At 28.9% G+C, this 11,466-nt stretch overlaps 1 protein-coding gene and 1 long non-coding RNA gene across 2 annotated transcripts in view; both read right to left on the reverse strand.

Moving 5' to 3' along the window:
- LOC106680077 (very long chain fatty acid elongase 4) overlaps positions 1-11,466 on the reverse strand; it is a 255,148-nt gene that overhangs the window by 210,386 nt on the left and 33,296 nt on the right. The gene's annotated exons all lie outside the window — the stretch shown is intronic.
- The window catches only part of LOC136795726 (uncharacterized), a 55,779-nt gene that overhangs the window by 39,257 nt on the left and 5,056 nt on the right, over positions 1-11,466 (reverse strand). Inside the window, exons 3-4 of the long non-coding RNA XR_010843376.1 lie at positions 8,168-8,401; positions 8,024-8,097 (exon numbers count right to left, since the gene is read on the reverse strand). This is a non-coding gene — a long non-coding RNA (uncharacterized lncRNA). The remainder of the gene's footprint in view (positions 1-8,023; positions 8,098-8,167; positions 8,402-11,466) is intronic.

Here is an 11,466-nt window from a genome sequence, read left to right on the forward strand (position 1 = left end):
GTTACATAAGGAACATTTAGGTCTTTATGGATGGTTTTATTAGTAACAAAATAAGGAGCATAGAGGATTTTACGAAGGATGTTGGATTGTAAAGATTGGATACGAGAGGAATTCGAATTAAAACTTTGAATTTTCGATTAACCAACACTATCACTATCATATAAACAAACTAAACTGTTTAAAAAGTCGGATTTTAAAATTATTGACGTTTTGAAAAAAATGTGTTTTTGACTTATAATTAATTGCCTGGGCAGAATAGCCTGCAAAACATTTTTAAATTCAAATTTGATGAGAGGTGAGAATTTATATTTGAAGATTGTCCTTGATGATGGCCGATTTGGCCGAAACTTTGGACTATTAATATAATAAAAAGTGTTGAGACTAAAAAAGGATACGATTTGATTTATTTAATAAATAAATATATGTTCTGGATTCACTATAGAGGGGTTTTCGTAGGGTTTTTTTCAGTCTTTCTATGTCTGCGTGTGTTTAAACCAATATGTCTGTAAGCGATTCTCACCAATTTGCTCAGGGTCCGTTTCAGGACTATGTACGGCTTATTACCACAAATGTAACAAGTAATATCATCTGTATTCATTATAATATTCCATGATGATTCCCTTGAGAAAAATAGACTGAAGAAAAAATTAACAACTGCACTGCTTGCTTATAACTTCGAAAAAGGAAGTGACCTATATAAAGTGTCAATTAAATTTAAAAGTGCGTATCTAAGATGATTCGAACTAGCAAGAAAACGGATAAAACTATATAATTGATAAAAATGATAGCGTAGGATAACTGGAAGAGGAAACTATTGATAGAGATAAGAGATGAGCGGTGATGCTGAGGTGGGAAGTGGAGTGAACGGAAGGAGGGCAGGGTGCTCCGTGACCAATGACTACAATCTCTGCTCTGTGTATCCAACCCATTTACGACCGTTACCGACCGAGATAACCCTCTCTGTCCTCTATGGGTTCACCGGTCCACTGTCTGCCAAAAAACACCACTAAGGTCCACTTAGCATGGTAGCAATAGCACCAGGAAAAAAGATGGAAAAATTCTTGGCATTTGTTAGAAACACAATAATGATACTTCGTTATTTAACCTTTTCACTAAGGCTACACAATTTTACTTGATCCAATGTGTAGGTAAATGACAATAGATGAACAGTATGAAAATATTAATAAGACTAGTCAATATTAGATAACATATAATAAAACTTGTATTGAATTTATGAATCTTCCAAAATATTAATATTGCCTACACAGGAAAAAGTTTTAAAAAAACCTTCACACAAATGTTTCGCCAATTCAGGGATCATCTGTGGAGATATAGAAAGTATAAATACATATTTACATGCTTAACTAAATATATAAAACTGAAAAGAATTAATAATTTATCTATTATATATATATATAAAGTATAGTCTTGGAGCATGGTGGTTGTTTTTATAGCGAGGGTTTTTTCATTATTCTCAAAGATAAATTTTTGCTTCTTTCTAGTTTTTAATATTTTTTTTTTAGTATGTTGAACTCTAAACGGGTGTGATCTATGGGAACAGTGGTCGAATAACTGATTTGCATAGAATTAATTCATTTTGAGAGCTTAATTTGGATTTTTTATATTAAAATATGGGAACATATAAAATTTATTTTTCTTTATACTAGTCTTCTGTTGGTATGTTCTGCGAGAGAAAGAGTTTTGTTGAGGGTTAAACCAAAGTATAGTACGAATTTTGACCAAGGATTGAGTTGATGTGATTATTTATATGTGGTCAGCCATATTGTAAAATGTGTGGCTTCATCTTTAGTTGAATTGATTTTAAACTTCCATTTAAGGAAATATTTATCTATTGTTTTTTTAAATTTTAGAGGCAGTTAATAATTGTGATATTCGATAAGTATCTTCGGCGAATAAGGATCTCATTACTTCAGGAGGTAAATTGGGAAGTCAGATATGAACAGATGAAACAATGTAGGTGACAGACAGGAACCTTGCGGAAGACCAGCAATTAAGATTGTCAATTGGAAAGTTCATACTTTTTTTTTCTATTATATATATAAGTATAGTCTTGGAGCATGGTGGTTATTTTTATAGCTGGGGTATTTTTTTATTATTCTCATAGATAAATTTTTGCTTCTTTCTAGTTTTTGATATTTTTTTTTAACATGTTGAACTCTAAACGGGTGTGATCTATGGGAACAGTGGTCAAATAACTGATTTGCATAGAATTAATTCATTTTGAGAGCTTAATTTGGATTTTTTATATTAAGATATGGGAACATATAAAATATAACTTCCATTTAAGGAAATATTTATCAATTGTTTTTCAAATTTTAGAGGCAGTTAATAATTGTGATATTGGATAAGTATCTCGGCGAATAAGGATCTTATTACTTCAGGAGATGAATTGGGAAGTCAGATATGAACAGATGAAACAATGTAGGTGACAGACAGGAACCTTGCGGAAGACCAACAGCTAAGATTGTCAATTGGAAAGGTATGAACTGATGGTATGGTTCAGGCAAAAAGTGGAATTCATATGAAATCAGTAAAAATATTTTATAATCAGGACTCATCCCTTATAAGGATGATATAAGAGATCAAATAATTAAGATGGACTAGATAATAAATGAGTTAGTTCTTAGGTCGGTACGTCAAATGTCCACTAACGCCTTGATGAGGCCTCAATGGGCGAAAATTCAGCAAGATTAATAAATCTTTTTGTTTTTTTAGAGTACAATGGCCATTTTACATATTTAAACCCGTAAATAGACTCTGCCCTTAGTATTCTGTTTTGACGAGATAATTAAAAAAAATTCGGCGATGAAGATAAAAACTGAAAAACTTTAATAGGAAACCCTGGAATATTGATAACAGTGCAATTAGTTCACCGTGTAAAAACTGGAAACTTAAGGATTTTTTCCACTTCCTGGCAGTTTTTGCTATCCAGAGAAAGAGAAACAAGAGACACTTTTGGTAAAAACACTTCACATCACAAACTGAGGTTACACTTTTATTGAATGGATAGTACTTGTAACATTATGCCATCACGTAAACGTGGTAATAAAGTTTTAGTACTCATTAAGTAATTACTTATTTTTTATTTTAAAATAAATTGAAGGTAATATGTATTTATTTGAGTAACTCGATAAAATAAATAAATATTTTTTTAGGAAATTGTTAGTTGGCCGTTCCGCATCATGTTTGTGCATCTTTATTTGTATGCATTCTAGGCATAGACATCTAGACAGATTTACATTTATTTATCGCAAAAACTCTAGCCATAAATTAATATTAGGATACCACTATATGATACTAAAACAAGGCATTGAAAACAAATCCATTAATCCTTCCTTTTAGGATGTTAATGTGAAATATGCTACGATTTGTTTTCTTTGTACTTATGATCCCTGAATTGGTGAATCATTGACTAAAGAGTAGTTTTCTGGTAATTTAGATACTCGAGGCTAATTAAATAATTATTAGATAAGTTTTGAATTGTTAGAATTCAAAAGTATTAAATACTCATTACATGCATGCATAATATTATGGTTTAAGTCAAAAGCGTGCAAACGAGTACACGAGCAAAAAGTGTTGACCCCACAACCAACCTATAGGTTTTTTAATTCATTGACTACCAATAATTAGGTTTGTTAATAATTGAATAATATTAGCCCTAATAATTTTTTTTTTTTAAATCCTGTCAGTACCCACAATATTGGATCTTAAATTTGTATGTGTATTTGTAACCCAAAACATCAAAAGTAGGTTTGAATACCTGTCTTCTGAATTTGATGCATAGTTTTTGTCTGTTTTATAGTGTTAATATGCAGTAATGTTTTTTATTATTTTTTTTGTTATCGTGAGAAATGTAAATAGCATATGCTCATCTTAGTTGTGTATTATTAATTATTTTATTATTATTATTATTATTATATATTATTATTATTATTTTATTTATTATACTTGTTGAGTATCAATATTTGTATTTCTAAACCTTTTTCAGTACTGGCCAACTCTATTTTTATGGAAGGAAAATATATCTATTTCTTTTAAAGTATATTATTATGATTATTAATTGAAAGTTAATAATGGTTTTTCTACAATAAATTCTAAAAGCAATACAAAGATTTTCCAGAAAATGCCTAGACTGGTAGATGGAAATCTGGACCGGGTGTCTGTTTGAGGGAGGAATGGGAACACCTGTCCCATTTCCTTGTCCTCCTTACTGGTACAGCCTCCCACCGCCTCCTCCAAAAAATCATCCCAAAATGCTGGATCTGTCCTACTTTTCGTATTATAGATAAAAAATGGACCGTAAACGTGACCAACATATTTCCAACTGCTTATTTATTCTATATATTTATTTATATTTATATTTCAATAAAGCCTATTGTAAGATTAACATATACGAGTCAATACATATAATTTTTATTTAATTATTCTTTAAATCTTATTTAAACTTTTAAAAATCCTCTCTTACTCCTTCTCAACACTAGTCTTATACCCATATATAATGACAACTTATTTAAGTTAATACGGAATAGAAATACTGTACCAAAGATGTATGAACTCATAATGTTTCGGCCTAACAAGTCTTGGGTACAAAATCTGCAAGAACTCGCTATTATTATACTACAATACATAACCACAACAAAAAAAAATAAATAAATAAAGTTGTTGATTAACATTTTCAGTGATATTATATAATGTACTACACCTTACATTATATTTTATATTATTTAGTGAAACCTACTTATACACAAATCTTTTGCAAAGGGCATGAAAAATATACTAATAAAAAAACTGCTTAGCCATAGACTTACATCGCTAACCCTAAAGAATTCTGTAAGACTTCAATGCGAAAAAGAAAATAATTATTATATTAATCACAATTATAACTAGTTTTATAATTAAATATTTTTATTTAAAAAATATTTTATAGATTTAATATTTTACTATCTAATTATTTTATTTATTTAAAACTCGTAAAGAATTTGTATAAGAAAAATAGAAAATCTATCCAGGAGATTACATGGTGTGTTCGTCACCGATATCGAACAAACTGTTTTTAGTGATCCTACATGGGAAGAAAATAAAATTTCATTTCAATGACTTCATCCCCAAAGCTAAGAAAAAAAAATTAACTGCAGTAAAACTGCTTTATTTTATACAATAAGTTCTAAAAATAATCCTGGAAATAAAGAACCAGGCAGAGTTCAGATACAATTTATTTATTTATTTGTTCTTAATAAAGATTGAGGAATCTAGATATCGTCTATTTATGTTATGAGAATCTTCAATAAGAACTTCTAATCTGAAAATTCTCTATTTATTTTTTTTTTATCTAAATAGAAAATTAAACTGTGATAAACCAATCCCAGTTTTGATATTCTAGCTTATCCTATAACAAGGATATCTATATAAAGCGAGTTCAAATATTAATTTACCAATAACCCTACGTTTAAGATTTATATATTTTCAATTTTATTACTGACTAATTTTTTTATTGTTTTAGCTGATAAATATCAGAAACGGAACATTTTACGAGATACAGTCGATGCCTGTCGAATGGGATACCTCGAGCATGACCATTTTGTCCCGACAAAGTGATGCTCCAATAAGAACTATTTGAAAACACCGTTAACCGGATAGTAATTTATTGAAGGAGTGTACGGTAGCAATGATAGTGACAGTAATAATGATAGTGGCATAGTGTAGTGTAAACTTGGATGAGGCTTTGTTACATGATTGGCAGGTGGCTGACTTCGGTTTTGATATTTTTCGTAAATAAATTTATTCAATTTAAATATCTGTATTAGTTATTTCTAATTATTAATTTAAATATTCATATTGACATTTAATACAATAAATATTAATTAATACTTGTATACAATGAACAATATGAGTCAAAACAAATAGTATGTGTAATAGGCCTTGATAAACATGGAACATGTACCTTCGAATAGGAAATAAATTGTCATTATATTAAAAAAAAAAATTAATTTGTTCCGCTACAATCCAAGAAGGGCTAGGGGTGCAGTACTTAGTATGGAAGTACTGTTACTAGACCAATGGTTGTGCAAGGAGGCGATTTGCTCAGAATCACGTTATGAGGTTGGATGGACCCCGGAAGGCTCCCAAAGCCACAGTGCTTCCTCACGGCTACAGCCAAACAGAAAATAATTATCTGCCCCAGACGGATTTAAACCTAGGTCCTTGGAGTTTGTAGCACAGTACCTTGCCAACGTGCTACCCACTCCCACATTGTCGTTTTATATACATAAATGTTTGCAAATAACATTTATATATAGTTAGAAAGGTAAACTCAGAATTAACTTCCAAAAGTTATTTTTTTATCTTTTAATTTGTTTAGTGAGCAACTCAGATTTTTTTTTTAAGCCATAAACTTGGGCAATGAGTAATACATTAAGTAATTGAACGCATTCATACCAAAAAAAATTAAATTAAAAAAAGTAAAAAAATATATAATAAAAAAACTAAACAAAATAAAATTAAAATAAGTAAACAAATTCTCTATATGTATATAAACAGAAAAATAAAATGAACATAATCAAACTAAGTAAAATAAATTACATACAATCTCGACCTGAGAATCCCCGAGCCCGCTCTATTCCAACGCATGAGGGGTAGAACTGGGCCCATCGAGATCCCAGCGCACCCCTCTTACCACGTCACTAGTAATGAGCCAGTGGAGGCTGAGTAAGTGCGCTAAAGCAGCAATCACTCTACATGAGCGGAGCATCTGGCCGTTGACAGAACTCCAATAGTCGATTTTATTTTACAGAAAGGTCTCTTAGCCACTGCCGATTCAACCTTCGCGGTGGATTGCAAAGATGGGTGGAACTGGATAAGAATTGAACCAAAGGATTAGGATGGTTAGGATAAATTTATAACTCAGGTTAACTTTAACTAAAGTTTCTTCAAAATTGATAACAACGCACTATCAAATATTTAAAAAAATATAAATGAAGGAATATACAAGGAACAAATAAATTATTTAGTTACAAAACATCGTGTCCTAATTCGTTTAAAATGAGAACAATTTACAATAGTTTTGAATAATCCAGTACCTAAAATTCTTATGTCCAATTCCAAATTATATGATTGGAAATTTTAAAATAAGGGTGACTAATTAATTTCTTGATAATAAATAATTTACCTCGATCCATTTTCTAGATGGAATGTCATCCCTTGAAGATAAAAAATAAAACAAAGAAACTAATAATTAGACATTAATAAAATGGCATCAAACGAAGTGTTGATATACTAGTGAGACATAGTAGACTAGCATTGATTTTGTAAAATCAAAATATTCAAATAAAATTAAATATATAAAGTTATGAAAACTACAATTTTAAATTTCATGCAATGCCTTTTTAATTTCACTTACCTATATATGGAATATATAACAAGGGAAAGTATTTCAATCGTCAAAAATTTTAAAGTTTACAATAAGTTTTGATGATCTTATATATATGTCAATATTAATATCCAATCTAATTTTAGATACACAAATTAAAAGAAACATACATTTCCTTAAATCTATTGTAAAAAAAAAAAAAAAAAGTTTTATTATTAGAGAACAGGATTTTATGTAGTACCAATATAAAATTATTTTCTATGTATTATTTATTTATTACGACCAAATGACTACATGAAAAATATTTTCAAAATTATGAATCACTAAAAGTGTATAAATTCGTTGTTATGAAACAAGTCAATAAGTTGTTATTTGTGTCATAGAATCTATATTTAAATAGAATAAAATAAAAGTTTTAAATATTTATTGTTAAAAAAATCAATATTTTCATATAAAAATATTTAAATATTGTAAAAAAAATTATTTTTAGTTAAGAAAAGCGTTCAAAAACAAAAGAGCGAAATTTGGTGTTTCAATTAATATGTAATATTAAAATTTTCAGCATAGCAATTGTATAACTAATAATAAAAAATCTCAATACTACTTGACAATCCTATGTCATAAACATATTATTACCTGTACGGAAATTCTGATGATGAAGAAATTCCCTTAGAAGAAATTTAATCCTCCTGAATTGAATTTATTTCCTACTGCAAAATATACATCCATATTATTTTAATCCATGCAAATTATTTATAATTTATGACCTCTGAAACTTACTTGTAAGTGATTAAAGATGAGGCCGGCCGTGAAAGCCACCCACGTACAGTTAACCTCCTTGCGTTCTCACTCATTTTGCAGTCACGACTTCCAAGGGACGTAGAAGTAAATGTCAACGAGGTAAAAACTTTTAGATCAAGCACTTGGTTTCTTTTTCTCTTTGGTTCTCTTCATCATCATTATCCTTCTAATTGCTTTCTCCCGTCATCAAAGACAACTGTTCTCTTCGACACACTAAATAAAAAAAATTGCCTGTACTTTCGTAATATAATAACTTTAATTTAATTAAAATTCATTTCTTCATGTTTCGAATATGATTTAAAGAATAAACGTATCATTATTTATGGCTTGTTTTAAAATAATTACATGTATTATTATGTATGTACTGTAGTATACAGTGTAAATACATATACACTAAATCATTCGTTTTCCTTTTATTTAATTTTATTAGAATACACCTTAAAGATTTATGATTTGTTGGAAGATTTTTTTTTTCACCTTTTTTGTATGTATATAAACAGTAATGTACCTTTTAGTTTATTATTTTTAGTTCACTTGTATTTGAATTGTATTAGAAGTTAGTCACCTTATGATTCATGATATAATATTTTTTTGTTTTTTACAACTCCGCCAATTTTATTCAATTGTTTAAAGGAATTGGAAACCCTTATTATTATATATATATATATTTACTAATTATTATATATTTTCCTTTTGAAAAAAAAGTGTGAGATATATAAATTTTAAAAAATGAAAAAAAACAACATAGTTTTCAATAAAGTTAGTTATATCTAGTGTAATATCCTCTTATGTCCGGACAACACCTGTTAGCAGCTACATTTCGTAATTTAAGTTATGAATAATGAGGGAGAAAGATATATTTTTTTTTACAACTCCGCCAATTTTATTCAATTGTTTAAATGAATTGGAAACCCTTCCTCACTTCGGCCAATTTGGGTCTTTTGTGAGTTATCCCCTACTTGGCTGGAAATCTCAAGAAGAAGAAATTTAATGCCTATAATGAAGCCTATGAGATACTTTGGTTTAATTATTATTAATAATTAATCCTTTTCTTCTACTATTTTCATCTTGAAATGATATTCTAACGGATAATAGCCCCTGAGGAGAACTGTTAACACATAAATGAACAAAAGTTCCTCCCATTTTATAAATATTTTTATCCATGGAATATCCTTAAAAAGTAAGAATGTATACACAAAACATTAAGTTTTCATTCAATCGTTAAATGCATTATATATATTAATACATTATTAATTTCATGGTTTTAGTATACCCATTATTTCAATAATCATTGACAAAATAAATATGAAAGGACAATATAAATTGTTTAAATAAAATAAATTTTAGTCTCACAACAATCTATATATCTTTTTAAGTCTGACGTTTAGACTAATTCGGCCATCCTCAAGGACAATTTTAAATACAATTTTAGAACCACATAAATTTTTAAAAACTTTATACAGCCTATTCTGCCCAGGTCAATAATTTCAGTCCAAAATTACCCGATTTTGTCAATTCTTTACATTAAATTAAAACTTTTAATCACAGTAAATTTTCACTATACTTCATTACAACTTGTAAATTTGGGCTGAAATTATTGATTTGGGAAGAATGGCCTACACAAAGTTATTTAAAATTGATGTGGTTCTAAAATTGTATTTAAGATTGTCCTTGAGGATGGCTGACTTGGCCGAAACGTTGGACTTAATTTAAATAAAGAAATATAGATTGTTTTTAGAGTAAAATTTATTTTATTTAAACAATAATAACCAGTCTCAAGAAAGTGTAAAGATTATATATAAAGGACAATATAAAATAAACATTGCGTTTGTAAAAGCTCCATTTCAGTGTTCACAAATGTATTTTCCAATTAAAAAGGTCACGATGCCATATTCTTTTCAAATGCCTCCGAGAAACATGTTTGTTTTTAAAACACTTTACACCTATCTTCTAACTTTTTTTTTTTTAATTTTACAAAAAAATCCTTATATATTTGGAAATTTTATAGAAACAGTAACACCCAAACTTTAAACCGTAGATTTAAGCTTATATACATTCAAGTTAATATTTAAAAATAGAAATCACTATTTGATTTTGTGGCAAGAGTATATGGAATCGGTAGCAATTTCAAGATTCGTATGTACAGGTAATTTCATATATGATAAAAATGATCTGTTATAATTGTTGATTGTTTTTTCTTTTAATTTTGTTTTTAATTTAATAACGAATGCGACAAGCGCTTGCGAAAATTCGATGTGTGGACATAGCTTATGGGTGAGGTTCAATCAGTATTCATTAACCATTCTGTCCAAGGTCAGCATTCATTGACCTACTCCACTTGCAGGATTACGCGACCCACACTACAGCCCAACGATAAAGCAGACTGATCAACGATTTCATACGTCAGCAATGCAATATGTAAAAGTTAGGACTAAACGTAAAATTTTTAAAGATTAAATGGACCATTGAATGCAAAAGTGGAGTAAGTCAAAGTTATATATTTGGAATATTCAAAACTTTTGGGGGAGTTCTAGAAAGTCTGTAGTAGAAAATAACAGTTTTTTTCTGGTAAAACTAGTCAGTTGCAAGTATATCCAAAAATTTAATAGCATCTGAAGTTAGTAAACTCATTAATTAATTTTTTTTTTAATTTATTTTGATGAGAACAGAACTTACACCGCTTTTGGCCTCAAATAATAAAAGAAAGACAAAACGTAAATAGACAAAAAAATCTGATTTTTTTTTTCTGGAAGTTTGATCTTCCCTTATGTTACCTATGTTTCTCATATCTATAATGAAACTGCCAGTAGGATTGGACGAGAATAAATTCATATCATTTTGACTATTAATCCATTTAATAATCATTTTTTTATAATTATTAGTTATATTTAAAAATATGTATTGCACTATGTGAATGTGCTTTTTGATTAGAATAATATGACAGTTAATTGAATCGTAACGATACCGCACAACGCAATCTAGTTGCCACAACGTGAACCACTACAGCCATCAGGTACACGTTGTATATATCATTACATATGTATCATTTCGTGTAAATTCACTTTAATTTCACGTATATAATAACTATGTCATATGTTTTAATATTCCTAAATGTGTTATTTTAATGAATGAAGATTAATAATTATAATGTACTCCAGTACTAATCTTTCCCTCCTCTACGACACAACCCCTGATGAAGACCTGAAACTCAGGTCGAAACGTCGGCATAAAATAAATAAATATGGTTTTGTTTATTTATGTTGTTCTTTGCTGACCGC

The sequence above is a fragment of the Halyomorpha halys genome, unplaced genomic scaffold, assembly GCF_000696795.3.
Source record: "Halyomorpha halys isolate HHAL.00 unplaced genomic scaffold, Hhal_1.1 Scaffold241.1, whole genome shotgun sequence".
Lineage (NCBI taxonomy): Eukaryota > Metazoa > Arthropoda > Insecta > Hemiptera > Pentatomidae > Halyomorpha > Halyomorpha halys.